Genomic DNA, 16,257 nt, shown 5'->3' with positions numbered 1-16,257 from the left:
TTCCTTCCTTCCTTCCTTCCTTCCTTCCTTCCTTCCTTCCTTCCTTCTTTTCTTCCTTCCCTCCCTCCTTCCACTCTCTCCCTCCTCTCCCTCTGTCCACATAAGGTATCATATCCTTGCCTGCGGGTGCTCTGCCCAAAGGAATACAAATTTTGATTGCTGAAACCTTGCAAGATATGTTGGCATTTATGGGCTAGGTTTCCTTCTCTAGGACCATGCCTTAAACCCATATTACTCTGGCTCTCATTGATTGGCAAACAATGGGTCCAGCCCAAGACCAATAAAGTTCTACAACCTATAATAATAATAAAACATTTAAAAAAACCCTTTCTTCCAGTTTATCTATGTTCTATTGATCAATTGTTCTATGTTCTATGTTCTATGATCAGTTACCTATGTTCTATTGATCTTTGGGTAGAGGTATTCAGTCATCCATTAATCTAGTACTATCATCTGGTCTACATTTCTTCATCTTACTTACAAGAGTATTATGAACTTTGTTGCATTGTTGAGTGCTTCCGTGAATTCCAGGTTACATTATGTTTATTTATTTCTCTTATCACTAGTATAATAACTTTTTCATGAAAAGGAAATAAGGCAAGCTTGGTATGACTTCTTTTTTGTAAACACGGGTTGGTTCATTGTGACCATGGGTTTTGTTTAAGATTTCTAAAACCATCTAATAATTTTTTTTTCAGAGATCATTATTCAAACTCCCTAGTTTATAACTTTCACCTTTTAAAAAACTGGTACATATGTCTATCCCCATTCTTATTTCTCTTTCATTCTCTATGATTCTTTAAAGATTTCCAACAGTAGTTCCGTGATGATATTTGAAAGTTCTTTTATTTCCCTGAAATATAACTATTTTGGGCTTGGATCATTTAGATGCTATCATTGTATCTCTTTACCAGTCTTTCCCTTTAATTCTTTTCTTTTAAATGTTTTTTTTTTAGTTTTAGTGACAAATATGTATAGTTTTTACATGCATAGTTTTTACATCACCTTAATTTCCAAACATATCCTTTCTAATCACCTCCCTATCAAAAAATTGAAGTAGAATATCAGCCATCCTTTCATATATATTCCTAGGTAGAAACTTCTAATCCAAACAAAGGTTAAAGGTGAGCACAAAAGATAAATTAGATACTTTTGGTTATATGAAAATGAAGAGCTTTTGCTCAAACAAAATCAATGAGAACAGAAAAAAGAAGAGAATCTGCCAATTCTGAAAAAAAAATATGTCTTTGCATCAAATATCTATGTTAAGGGTCTATTACACAAGATAGGAGGGAAATACAACAACAGTGATGATGATGATGATGATGATGATGAGGATGACTGCAAGCATTTATATAGCTCCTTTAAGTACCCAAAGTACTTTACAAATGTAATCTCATTTTATCCTAATAGCAACTCTGGGAGGTAGGTGAATTTATTATCCTCATTTTACAGATGAGGAAATTGAAACAGACAGAGGTTATGTGAGTTGCCCAGGATCATACAGCTAGTGAAGTGTCTGATGCCAAATTTGAATTCAAGTCATCCTGATTCCTTTACATTACTCTACATTACTCTATCTATTGAACCATCAAAGACTGAAAATCATTTCCTAATAGATAAATAATCAAAGGATATTAAAAACCTCTCCAAAAGAAGAATTATAAACTACTAAGGATCATATGAAAGACGGTTTCAAATCACTAATAATAAGAGAAATATAAATAAAAAGAGTATTCATCTTATGCCCAGAAAATTGGCAAAGATGATAAAAGACGGAAAGAGTTATACCTAGAGGGATTTTGAGAGTACAGGTAGACTAATACACTGAGAATTCTGAATTGGTCCAACCATTTTGTAAAGAAAATCCTAATTATGCTAAGAAAATGAATAAAATGTCCATACCTTTAACACTGAGATTCCACTGTTAAAAAGACTAAAAAAAGAAAGAGAATCAATTGAGCAAAAACAACCAACACATCTACCAAATTTGACAGCATATGCAATATTTCATACCCCTAGTCCCTCACTTTAAGAGAAAAAGAGGAAGGTATATATCTCTCTAGATCTAAGCCTATTATTATAATCACACAATGTTCAGGTTTTTTTTCCCCTTTTCCATTTTCATTGTTGTTGTTATTGTATATATATACTTTTCTTGGTTCTTTTTTATTCTGCATCAATTCATATAAGCACATTTAGGACCACCCAATGGAGTATGTTTAGAGTATCCCTTGCTGGTCGAAATTAACCTTCTGGGAACTTTGGGGCCTATTTCCAGCCATATGGTGCCCAAGTTGTTGGGGTTTTTTTAATTGATGTTTTGATATGTCAGGCAGTGAGAGGTCCCTTGGTCATACTCCTGACATGTGTCAATGGAAGGGAGATGGAATATCGTGGCAGTTAAAAGAAAAGATGGCTTCTGTCTGGATGTTTTGCTTTGACACTCATGTGACAAATAGTATGTTCTATCTATAGATTCCCTGTAAAGGTCCTACCTCACCACAACTCCCACATGGATCATGTACTTGACTAGGTGAGCTTCCATTTAAGCCTACAACAAGCTTTTCTGCTTTGTGTTCCTGGTCAAGTACCAGCCTTGGAAGTTACCATGTGAATTCAAGAAGTATGAAGGGTTAGCGTTCATTAATGAAGCTACTCATGGCCAGGTAAGTTTGTTCATCAGAGAAGATGCTCACCATCAAATAGAGACAAGCCTGTCCCGCTTAACCAGCAGATATGTACCAGGAGTTTTTGGATGATACGGTGATAAGGTGAAATATATTATGTGTAATTAGCATTGTAAGTGTCTCTATGTTCCGAGAGATTTAAGTATTAGCCTCCAAGAGGATTGTGGCGTATCATCTTTTGTAATCACCTTTATCCTTTGTTTCATTAATAGGTCTATATCTACCTATGATTATAAAAGTTAGCTGGTATGGTTCTAGTCTATTTTTTAATGGTATGACCTTTAATATTTAGTTTGCATGTTCTTTTTTTGAAGTCCCAGTATATGGTATAAAGTGTTGACCTAAAACTAATTTCTGCTAAACTTTTCTCAAATATAATATTCCCAAATATTGTATATTCTCAAATTCATGGAACACTTGGCTATTGAGTTCAGGTATTTTTGCTAGGCTTAGAGTCAGGAAAATTTGAGTTCAAATACTGTCCCTGATACTTACTAACTGACTGATCCCGGTCAAGTTGCTTAATTTCTGTGTGTCTCAGGCCTTAACTATTAAGTCAAGACTGATTGTGATCTGCTTGGTGGAGGATGCTTTCTCCATGGGATAAAATCATAGCTACTGAAATCATTCTTGTAGGTGAAGGACAAATGTAGTCATCCCAAAATAAATGGTCCATATAGGGAGCAAACCTAGAAAAGTTTTTACCAGTAACTTTCTCATAGATTCAATAAAATTCAATTTATTAAACATCTGCTATGTGGAGATGAGCTAACTCATTCCAAGTCACAAGTTCTTTCCCCAAAATTGACTAAAATTATAATTTCTTTAAAGGCTTTTCTTAAGCTTTATGAATTGGATAGAAGCATTTGCCAAAGTATATGTGTGTGTTTAAATCTAAGAAATAAAAAAAAAGACTATATGAAGACTAAAAATGAACATTATACAAAATTTTTCAATGACATGGCCATAATATGAAATGCTTAATCATGAAGTTCTACATACTCTTTGTATAGCAAAACAAATTCAGTCATAATGAATATAGGCCAATTGTTGGGTTGAAATATAGAGGGGCAGCTAGGTGGTACAGTGGGACAGCCAGGTGGCCCAATGAATGTAGCACCAGCCCTGGAGTCAGGAGGACCTGAGTTCAATCCAACCTCAGACACTTGACACTTACTAGTTCTGTCCCTAGGCAAGTCATTTAACCCTGATTGCCTCACAAATATATATATATATATGTGTGTGTGTGTGTGTATGTATATATACATATATATGCACTCATGTATATAGTATATATATATATAAAATACACACATGTATGTATAATTATGTATATGAGTCATTTATTCAGAGTTAGATACGGATGATCCATAGTTAGCTAGCTATATGATGAATATAGATTATTTTTTTTTGTTTTGGGGGGTTTTTTTTGTGAGGCAGTTGGGATTAAGTGGCTTGCCCAGAGTTACACAGCTAGTAAATGTTATGTGTCTGAGGTCACATTTGAACTCAGGCCCTCCTGACTCCAGGCCTAGTGTTCTATCCACTGTGCCACCTAGCTGCCCTGGAACATAGAATTCTTGTTAGAAATTATATCAGAAAGATTTTTTTTTTTAGTTTTTAAACATTTTAAATATCACATATTTGTCCCTCATCTATGTGACAGGAAAAAAAATGCCCTTAACATCATTGCTTTTCTTTTTAACCCATAGCGTACCTTAGAACTAAGCTAATGCTTACTTTCTGTATTGTTTTATATTTATCGAATGCATTATCAAAGCTATTCTTTATCTTCTTCTGGTGGCAGTAAATGTGTTATTCTATTCTTAATGTTTCTTCCTGACTTTCTTATAATGAAGATTATTTTGAGTAAAGACTATTTCTGTATATAGAGAATTGAGGGGAAGTTAGTATTACAGGGTAGGGAATAGAGAGGAACAAGATAAGTATTCTCCTGAAGTCTCTTTCTCCCTTTTAGCCACATTGTCTTTCATATGCAATGATCCAAGAATCTTCAAGTTGAGAGGAAGTTTAGGGATCTTCCACTTTAGCCTCCCACCAATCTCTTCTTCAGTTTCCTGGAAGAACAGTCAATTCTAGTGACAGTCGCTATTTCTTGAGGCATTGTCGAAAAATTCATTCTATGTTGAACTGAAAGTTACTTCCCTGTTACTAGACTATTCAATGAGGTAGCTGGCTTAACTAAAACAAAAAGATTGTGTTATGCCTCCTCCACCCCTCATATATACACACATAATTTCTCCAATGGCAATTTTATAATCAGAAAAAGTCTGTAATTCTATCATTGGGTAATCTTTGAAAGTATCTGCAAATGATTAAAGTGGCAATTGGAAAAAAAAAAAGTCTTAAAGCTTAGATTGCTATGATTATGGTGTACTTTTCCAGAGCTCCACCCGAACACTATATTCTAGGAGTTAGCATTAGTATTTGCACTTGTACAAGATTTAAACTCCAAAGATAGACTGAAAAAAAATCCTAGAGGTGTGCCTAATCTGATCTTTCATGGTTATGCTGTCAAATTTTCAAAGCTTTCTTACATGTTTAATGAACCAACTCACATGGTGTTTAAAACGTTTTGCACCTTTTTAACAAGCCTTCACAGATATTATGAAATTGACATGATCCGTTAAGAATTAATGTAGCAATTTGACATACTCTTGAAATTTCAAGCATAGTCTAATTATTTCTCAAATAAAAAAAATGAATATTATGCAAAACCATTTCTTATTCTGAAAAAGGAGAGATTTCAATGCATTATTTCAATGTGCAAGTTTTAGGCTTCTTCATAAACTTGAAGAAAGGTACTTACTTTCTTTGAAACTGTGATACTATGAGGCCTATGCACTGTGTGGATAGACATTTTCTATAACTTGCCTTTATTTTCAGTACAGAACCCTGCAGCCATATTGGAAATATGGAGATCTATATCAATAATTAAGAAATGTAGCCTGGGCAGATAATTATAGAAGTGCATTATAGAATATTTTCTTGTGAGTAGCTGTGGGAGGCATAGCCCAAAATTAAGAGGAGGGTTGCTAATGGTTTGGTTAATGTGGCCAATTAAATGACAGAAATTATCCTGTTTATAGGTGGTATAGTGACTATTCAGTCAGTCAAGAAACATGGCCTCTAATATATGTCAGGTATTAGGTACTGAGGATACAAAGAAAGGTAAAGGATAGTCTCTTCTCTCAAGTGACTCACAGTCTAATGGAATACTAGTAGCTAGTATTTATATAGTGCTTTAGGGTTCGGATAGAGCACTGTACCTGGAATCAGGAAGACCTGAGTTCAAATTTTATCTCAAACACTAACTGTGTGACCCTGGTTAAGTCACTTAATCTATTTGTCTCAGTTTTCTCATCTGTATTTGAGGGTTTAATAACAGCATCTACCTCACAGGGTACCACACACTTCTTATTCTAACTTTCATATATTATTTCTAAATGTGTGTATGTGTGTGTATACATGTATTGTAAATGTATAGGGGTATAGCTATATATACATATACATACACACATATATGTATATGAAAGGAGAAAAATATTTGTAAGGCTCTTTGCAAACCTTGAAGTGTTATATAAATGCTAGCTATTTACAACGCATAGTTTTGTATTTAGTTACTATATTCTTTATCTTCCTCAATAATTCTGATGATAGTAGTAGTTATTCTACTCTTCACCCCCTTTGCTCCAGTGAAAGCTCCTCGAGGGCAGGGATTGTTCAGTTTTTGTCTTTTTATCCTCAGCATCCAGCACAGTGCTTGGTACATAGTAGATGCTTATAATAAATGCTGGTTGATTGATTGAAGATAGTCAATTTATGATTGTATAATTATATATTTGTATAATTTAAATTCAATATGCTGTTTGTTTTTACCTAAATCACCTAGTTTGGCTTTCCTTGCAGATCTAAATGAACTGGGTGATCACTAACTCTTCCTGTAACTGTTTTATAACTACAACCATAGGCTTAATCTCTATGATATGCCTTTGCTTTTTCTAAAAACAACGACAAACCCCCCCCCAAAAAAAAACAAAAAGAAAAACAAAACAAACAGAAAAACAAAAACAAAAAACAAACAAAACACTGGCTGTGTTACTATCATTCTGTCAATACCAGAGCAGAAGAACTGAATTGTATGGTAGCATGTCCAATTTGCCTATTTTGTACAGACCTGCCTAGAGTGTAATTTCAATTTCAATCGATTCTCATATTTTCCTGAAGAAAAAAGCTATCACCTTTCAATGAGAGTTAATTGTTCAACCCTTAAGAAGTAAAGAAAAAGGGAACAAACAGGTTGAGAAAGAGTTGGTGATTCATCTGGCAATCTTCTTCACTTGCTGAAATTTCTTATGGATCATAGCATGGTTCTTATTATGCATTTGGTTTTAATATGATCTTTTCTTAAACAAATACTTGGAGAAAACACCTATCGTTGGGGAGAGGCCAAGTCCGGTACCCTTGGGATTCACATACGATTCTTCCTAATTTTAATGAGAACTATGAAACACACGCCCATTCTCGGTGTTAGGTTTTCGGAGGGGGCATTTGGCTCCGAGAGTCCCATGCTCTCGGAGATCAGCATTGGAACCTCACTTTATTCCTGTGGTGGATGTTAACAATAAATAAACAAAGAAACACAGCTGGCGTAGACTAACAAAAACAAAAGCCACTCCTTTCTTTTCCAAACTAGATGAAAGACATTAAAAAAAATAGATAGTTCATTTTATTTTAATAGTCATGTGTCTTGGACCCTGCCGCCAAACCTTTCTTACTGATGGGGTCTCTACTTAACCGGTGTTTCTGTCACCAGCCTGACCTTGCAGCGTTTTGTAGTGCCATTATACCCTGGGTGCAGGCTTATTTTCATACAGCAGCCCCCTCTGCTTGATCCCACTTCATCTACTTCACGGACACAGACATTTGTTGGGCTTATTAGCTCAGCAGGAGCCTTATCATATTTTGTATCTGAGACTGTTGGAGATGTCAAGAGATGGAAATGCTGTGTAGCTTTTTATCCTCCTTTCTAGCACTTTCTCCTAGAGCCCAACAGTGCATTTGGATTCAATGCTCTCCTGCTACTAGCTGCTGAGATCTCTTTAAATATGTCTAGCTTTGCCATCTGTACCAATAACACTGCAAAGGCTTAGCCATGATTAGGCTGTCAAGATTTATTAAGTTAAAAAGTATCAAAGTTTCTTGCTGCAACCCCAGACCTTTTAAGAGTCTACTTTCTTTGGAATCCCTTCCCCCCACCTCTCTCCCACTACAGTCAATGTGCTTCGTTTGACCTTGACCAACATATGCACCCAGGGAACACTAATGAATTTGGGCCAATTCATCTCGGAACTCAAAATTTAATCAAGCTGACATGCCAGGAAAAAGCAGACTATAATTAACTCCTAGCATTTTAGGTAATCTGTAAATTTTCATAAACTTAGCTGGATCTGTATTTGTATTGCTAAACATTCTATTTTGCTTTAAAAGATAAAATGTAAAAAATAAGAAATGCATTTTTAAAAAAAGACTAAAAAAAAAAAAACCCAGAGGCTTCACTAGTGAAGGATTAAATCTTTTTTTCCTTCTCTTTTTTTTCAACTGGGAAGGGTATCACGACTCAAAATGTAATCAAATATAACAAATCTCTTGTGAGAAAATGGCAAAGCCACGCAATATACATAGCAAGGCAAATCTATTTTAGTTTTTCTTTAGAAATCCAACTTTTGTAACTATTGCATTAAATGTATGCATATGTAAAAATAAATATTATAAACACAAACTAAACACTCTCACTTATGCATTCCAATTTGACTATCTTTTTTTTTTTTTTTTTTTTTTTTTACTGGTAGACAGATATTGCCTTCTGTTTACAGCTTTTATTACATTTTTGTATTTTCTAGAGGGGAAGAGCTCCTATAGCTCGACAGAAACCTCCTGCCCCTATTTTCTGTAGATTTCCAAATAAAATGAATAGCTCTTGTATGTTCCATTCATTTAAAAAAAAGGAGGGGATGGGGAAGAATGTCAAGTTAAATGTCTTCTTAAATAGTAACCTATTCAGTATTTAATTAACCAATAATAATTTAATTTTTAAATATTTAATTAATATTTAATATTATTAATAATATTTAATAAATATTTAATAAACCAATAGAAGCCATTTATGAAAATTAGTCAGAAAATTAAAGCTATATGTAATTAACACTAGCAAGGAATTATAAATACTTTTAAAGTAATATTTTTTTTTACCTCATGTATTTAGATTTTCAGACAAAATATAATTTAGTTGGTAACAAGCATATTAATATAATCAAGAAATCTTTTCCTTTCAAAACCATACCATTCTAAATATCCCTGAAAGAATTATTATCAGAGGATCATGATAGCTATAGGGTTAGAAGGGACCTTGGAAGTCATCTAATTTAACCCTCATTTCACATCGAGGAAACTGAGGCCTAGAGAAATTAAATGATATTTATGAGGTCATATAATCAGTAAATAGTGGAGGCAGAATTCAAACTCAGGTCCCAAACCCACTACTCTTTCCATACACCATGGAAAAATTTCATAATGATTCATAATTATATATATATACGTTTAAAATACGAACATATTTATAGCTTAATAATTTTATAAGACAGAAAGTCCAAATTTAATTATTTATCCTTTTAAAGTATGCTTTTATTATTTTCATTTGTATTCAATATTTATATAATGTATAATTGTATTCAATATTATAGTAGTATACATAGTACAATAATATTATAATAATTTAATAATTATAATATTTTCCATTAACTGTTCCACTTATTCATTCATTCATTCAATAAATATTTATTCAGACCCTACTATATAGAAGACTCTGGGTTAGTACTTAGGAAAAGCAAGATGAATCAAAATGAATCAAATCCATATCTGCACTTAATAAATGGCTGATCTTTCAGCAAAGAAATTTCAGATTTCCTACCGTATTATTTTAAGGATAATCTAGAGAGCTGGAGTGGTATGGTGGAAAGGACCCTGAATTTAGTATGAGAGGATGTAGGCTTGATTCCCAGGTCATCCACTTAGTATCTCTGTGACCTCAAGCAAATCACTTCACAGCGTCATAGCTTTAGAGCAGGCAGAGACCTTAAAATCTATCTAGTGCCTTTTTTTATAGAAGAAGAAACTGAGACCTGGAAAAATGGAATGTTGTACACACGGTCACAAGTATAGTAATCAGCAGACCTAGGTTTTGAACACAAGACGTCTGACCCTAAATTCAGATCATTTTCCATTGCCCCCTCCTCTCTCAGCTTCCTCATCTTTGAATGTAGTGTTTAGATTAGATGACTTCCAAGATTCCTTCTGGTCTTACCTTCCTTGGATTATCGTGTGATGCTTATACACAGGACGATATGATGAGCTGACTTTAATTGAACAATGTACACTACATTCACACTCCAGAACTTTACTGTAGTGGAAAGGTGAACCTAAATTCTTAGAGGTTTTACCAGCAAACTCCAAGATCTGGAAGGTCCTACACAGCTGGTAAGGTTTCCCGTATGATTGTATATTTGTTATCTGAGGACCAGCCTAGGAACATTCAGAGAGGACCTCCTCCAGAGATCTGGGGCCAGGTGATGATTTTTTGGCCATAACATCTATTGTTATGAAGATCATGTTTTAAGGTTATATTCTGGATTGTTTCACAGAGTACTCACATTGATAAAATCAGCTCCTTGAACTTTGATTTCTATAAAAGCTAAATGCAACAATATGAGTTTGTGTATGTGTGTGTGTGAGTGTGTGTGTGTGTGGGTGTCTGTTCAGTCGTTTTCAGTCATGTCTGACTCTTTGTGACTCTATTTTGGGGTTTTCTTGGCAAAGATACTAGAGCATTTTTTTGCCTTTTCCTTTTCCAGCTCATTTGGCAGATGAGGAACTGAGGGATCAAGTGACTTGCCCAAGATCACATAGCTAGTGAGTGTCTGAGGCCAGATTTGAACTTATGAAGATGAATTTTACTGCCTCTAGGTCCAGCACTCTACCCGCTGTGCCATCTAGTGTGTGTGCGCTACATATATATATACATAACATATGTATATGTATATATGAAATATGTGTGTGTGTTTATATATGTGTAAGATTAATCTATATATTTGTTAGGTACAGTTTTAACTTTTGTCTAATATCTGCACACAATTTATAAATAAAACAGCAAAGGGATTGATTTTCCCTTTTAACATTATACAATTGTGATGTAAGTAGAGGTTTTTGATCTGGGGAACAAAACTCATTTTTTTTAAATGTGATAAACATGTTTCAATGTAATTGGCTTCTTTTAGCTATCCTATATATTTTATTTTATATATTTAAAAACATCATTATGAGAAGAGGTCCAGAGTTTTCACCAGGATGTCCAAGGGGTCCATGACACAAAGACTTTAGAGAGAGCTTTTACTGAGAAACATAGTAAGAGAAAGCATCACCATATTGTGAAAAAAGTGATGCCATTGAAAGGTAAAACTTTGAAAGTATGTTTATTTTAGTGCTAATTTTAGTAATTTATTCTAACAGCCATGTTTGCTTCTAAATGTCTTGTAATTAATATGTTTTTCCTAAAAAGAAAAATATATATGTTTATATATGTATATGTCTGTATATATATGTATATATGTGTGTGTGTGTGTGTGTGTGTGTGTGAAATGTAATATCAGAGGCTGTATAATTTCTAATTTTTTTCATCCTGTAGTCTGAAAACTCTTTGAGGGTAGAGATTTTCATTTTTTTTTATTGTCACCAGTACTAGCACATTGCTTAACACATAGTAGGTACTTAAAAAATGTTTGACGAATGGATACACGGCTCATAGGCTCACGTATCTAGAGCTGGAAGGAACCTTAGAGGCTCTCTAGTCCAAACCCCTTATTGGGGAAATTGAGGCCCAGGGAGGTTAAGTGATTTTTCCAAGGTCACCCAGGTTACATTTATCATAAATCAGATGTGAACCTGGCTCTTCAGAATCTAGTTTCAGTGTTCTTTCCAATGTATGATTCAAGATCACCTCCACTTCACACAAACATCGTTTCTATCCATCCACGGTGTATCTAATCAGCAAAGAAGGTTTAACTCAGTTTTTTTTAAAATCATTATTATGTATAAAGGCAGCATTATGCTTTATACCAAGGAAGGCATAAAACCTATTACCTTACTTTTGCAATTCCTACTCTGCCACTAGTTTGTTTAATCCAAAGGAAGGCACTAAAAGGCGGAGTGATTTCCCTCGGAAGAATAAACAACTAGCTGGTGTTATGTATACATATGTATACGTCTGTATGTCTGTGCATGTGTCTTTATCAGTCAAATCAATTATTTGAAATTAGGTAACTAACAATAAAAATTGTGATAGGCTGAAATTTATACTTTTAAAATAGTTCTATTGCTTTTGCAAAAACACAAAAAAATAAAATTATTCGGTCCCTTCAATAACCTCTCAATATTTTTGTTCCTCCTTTTGTTTCATCTAATGTCTTAAAAAGAGATGCAGTTATTTGGTCTATTTTAAAGACTGACAAGCGAGGCACTGACTGGTGACAGAACTGACCCAAGTTAATTACTGGTGGAATTCATAATAGAATCCAGAGCTGCAGATACCAAGTTCACTTGTTTCACCTGTACAAATTCACATGATTTTTGGAAAACTCTTCTAAGAAGCAAATGGGGGTGTGGACTAAAGAGAGGATCAAATTCTTGGTTCCTCATTCTGATTCACAGTGGGTCACGTATACTTTGTCTGGGGGAAAAGCAGACAAGAAATAGAGGCATGATGAGGAATAGAATTCTCAATTAGTCATATTTATTAAAAATTTGAGATAAAGTTGAATAGTTAATGCTCACATTATGATAATAAGATACGATAATAGCTCATGTGTATATAGTGCTATATGTGGTTCTGGGAGAGAGGAAGAATACCGTAAGCTCTTTGAAGGCAGAAATCTTTTCCAATTTGTCTTTATATTCCTAGTACCAAACACAGAGTACTGAATGTAACTAACCCTTTAATGGATTGGACTGAGTTGGATTAGAGAGTGCAGATATGATTATTCCCATTTTACAGAAGAGAAAACTACTATTTCTTATTGATGTCATCATCTTTATTTACTCCAAATATGCCTCAAGTTTTACTAAAACTTATAGTTCCAATACAAATAGTAGCCTTTTGACTCTCAGAGATTTTGATTTGTAGAGAATTTTTTCCCCTAAAGATTGATTAAGATTTCTGGGGAAGCCCTGATGATGTTTATTTCTACATAGATGAATAAGCTCTTGATCCATGGCACCCACTAAGTCTCTTATTGTCAAGATGGATTTCATCCAAGCTGAAAGTGATTTTACTGGGAATAAAATCTCTATTGTTTTCATGGCCTAATTCCTGTGCTGAGACATGTATGATCACTCTGCTACGTGGTCTTCAATTCTACAGAGGATTGCTGTCTATACAGCAATCTTTGAGAGCTTGGTTAACTTTGCTTGTGACCCAACTTCATCCACTAGGGATTTATAGTGGTCACTCACTGCTTCAAGTCCCCTGTGATGTAGAACCTCCTATGGGGTCATAAGACACAGCCAAGTGATCCAGGAAGTTGCTCAAATCACTGGACTGTGTGACTGTAGACACAACCCAGGAATGATACAAAAACACAGACTCCAGCTTTCTTGCCTTGGATGACTTGTACTGTATCCCAATGAGATGTGATACATAAAGTATGTGGAAAGAAGAGATATGCATCATAACAAATTTTAGTAGGCTGTGATATTTATTTTCAAATTACTGTTTGAATGAAGGTATGTCTGAAAACGATCAGTCAAACCCGCTGTTATTTCAAAAATGTTAAAACAATTACCGTCCACCAAAAATACCAATATACAGCTAGAATCTCTCATTTTCTCTCCTCTCCCTCTCTCTCTCTGTCTCTCACTGTCTCTGTCTCTCTCTCTGTGTCTGTACTTGCATCATATGGACAAATGCATACATACGCACATATAACTGCACACATATGCATGCACACACAAACAGCACAGATTTAAGGCAGAATTTTGTGGACTAGAGTCAATGAACTATAAAGGAAGTATTAAGAGATCAGCTACTTTAAAGCTGGCCTAAAGTAAGAAGCCCCCAATACCAGCAGCACTAAAACAAAAGCCACAAAGACTTCCCTAAACCCAGAACAAAACAAAGTGAGGTAAAGAGGTCCAGTGCTTTGAAATAATTGGTTAATTACTCACTCCCCAAGATCAGTCTTCTTTCTTTTAACCCCTCATTAGCCACAACCTCCCTCCGTTATCAGGTGAAGATCTTCCTCCATCTGCTTTATGATTCATTTGATTTAAAAGACCATGTGATTGTTCATAACACATTTCAATATTTGCAAGGATAAAAATTTCCAACAATCATGGAGTGTATCCATTTATGATCAACCAGACTGGACTGCATAGCTCTTAAAGAATTTTTGACACATGACATAAAGATACTACATTCGGAGCTCTCACAATTCAAACAGCTAAGTACCTGTGCTGATATTTTTTTTTCTAAAGGGACTAAAGAATGTACAATAGCTATCGACTTTTTATATGCGGGATGAATATAAGCTGGTAGATTTAAAATCCTTATTGGAAGAAAAGGGAAAGAACATTTTTATGGTTATTGGCTTTTTATACGAAAGTGGGGGGCAGGAGAGCTACTGAGAGGAAGAGAGATAGAAATTGCTATATGGTATGTGTTTTGTGGAAAGTGTTTTGGACAAAAAATAATAAAAGGTCACAGTTCAAATTAAACTGCCAGGCAGTCTATACATGACCCACTCATTATATATTTATTGTTTCTTGACTATGGAAAAATGATGATTATCATCACGGTTTTCACCTGACTTTCAAAAATGAAGGCGCATTATCTTTTGCATTATCTAAATAGGATAGGTTATGTTCCATGCAGTCGCTAAATTTAAAATGATAGAGTGCTCCTAGAGCTAGCCTGTTCTGCCCATCTCTCTTGCAACTCCTTCTGTTGGAAAGGAAAACAAGACAGCGCCTTCGCGTTGGGCAGAAGGGAAAGCCAGCAGTCATTTCAACAATCAATGCCAGTGTCATCCTGGGAGTCAGCAACATGTATTTAATGGTCTATTTGTTAGGGGCTAAGTCTATTACCCCATAGGACCTTAACCTCCCTGGCCCAGTGCCAACGAAGCTGACTATTCCCCAAACCTGAATCCACTGGTTATATCTCCCTATGCTCTTAGACTGCCCATGTGGTGTATGTTGCAACAGTGAGAATCGTTTGTTTGGTAAAACCAACAGCATGTCATTTTTTAAAGTCCTTTCTGACATTATACAATGGATCCTTTTCAAGGGTGCTTCCCATCAATCAGGCATGTTCCTAATGAACCTATAATGAGATTAAAAAATTAAAAGTGATTTCAAAGATTTGCATTATATATTTTCACCCTTTGTTGCAAAGCCAAAGAGAGTGGGATGAGGAAAAAAAAAATAGGTGTTTTGTAATATGGTGCACAGATCTGACATAGAGTTCTTGATGCTCAGGGTTAAATTTAAATCTACATTGCCTGGTTACCAATCTCCACAGTTGCACCCAGGCAGGACTAGGAAAGATTGATGATTGTGATTGTGAGATTAATCCTGTAATGTTTACAAGACTCCTGAGCTGAAACCTGGTTGGTCGTATCATGCTACCCAGAGAAGGCTGCTTGGCTTGCCAGGGTAATTTCTTCTGATGCAGTAAATAACTAGGCATAATGAAAATACTCTGATGTATTCCACTGCCTGATTGATGCTCTGCATGCGATACGGTAAAAGCAGTGCACTTCCTATCACAAATTTACATATACAAACCAGCCGAAGAAGCGTGATAATGTCAGCATCCCCCAGAAGCCCTGGGATGCTACACAATTTTATAGCAGTTATGAATTACTGTTGACCTTTCTGGCCTCTTATACCAGTATGCTAGACTTGAGCATATTGAAAGTCATCAGTCTGAAGCAGTCATTCTTTACATAATTATGGCTATTTGTGTGTGTGTAGGGGGGAGGGGAGTGTTTCTTTTATTGTCAGGAATTAGCATTAAGCAGTAGCACTGTGGTGACTGGGTGACTGGATACTTTCTCTGCTGCTTTACACAAATTTAAAAAAAAAACAACAGAGAAAATGATACTGAGGTTTCTTCAGTCTATTTTTATGAAATATAGGGATACCAACACAGAAGCACTAAATGATAGCTTCTGTGTGTGTGTGTGTGTGTGTGTGTGTGTGTGTGTGTACATGCGCATGGGTGTGCATATGTGTGTGTATATTTTAAACTGGAGAAGAATGATCCTCGCAACATGAGTAGGATTCCTCTTTCCCCTTCCACCCTTATCTCAGGCCCCAAATATAATGAGTTAAAATGATTTTTTTTTTTTAGCATTTTTCCACTTTCTAAATCTAATGTTTCTGTTCAGTTTTGCCCCTTCTCTTAACAGGAAATATATGGTACATGGGTATAAAA

Source organism: Vombatus ursinus, unplaced genomic scaffold (genome assembly GCF_900497805.2).
Source record: "Vombatus ursinus unplaced genomic scaffold, bare-nosed wombat genome assembly UNPS02014812.1, whole genome shotgun sequence".
In the NCBI taxonomy this organism is placed as follows: Eukaryota; Metazoa; Chordata; class Mammalia; order Diprotodontia; family Vombatidae; genus Vombatus; species Vombatus ursinus.
Note: the sequence above shows the minus strand (reverse complement) of the source record.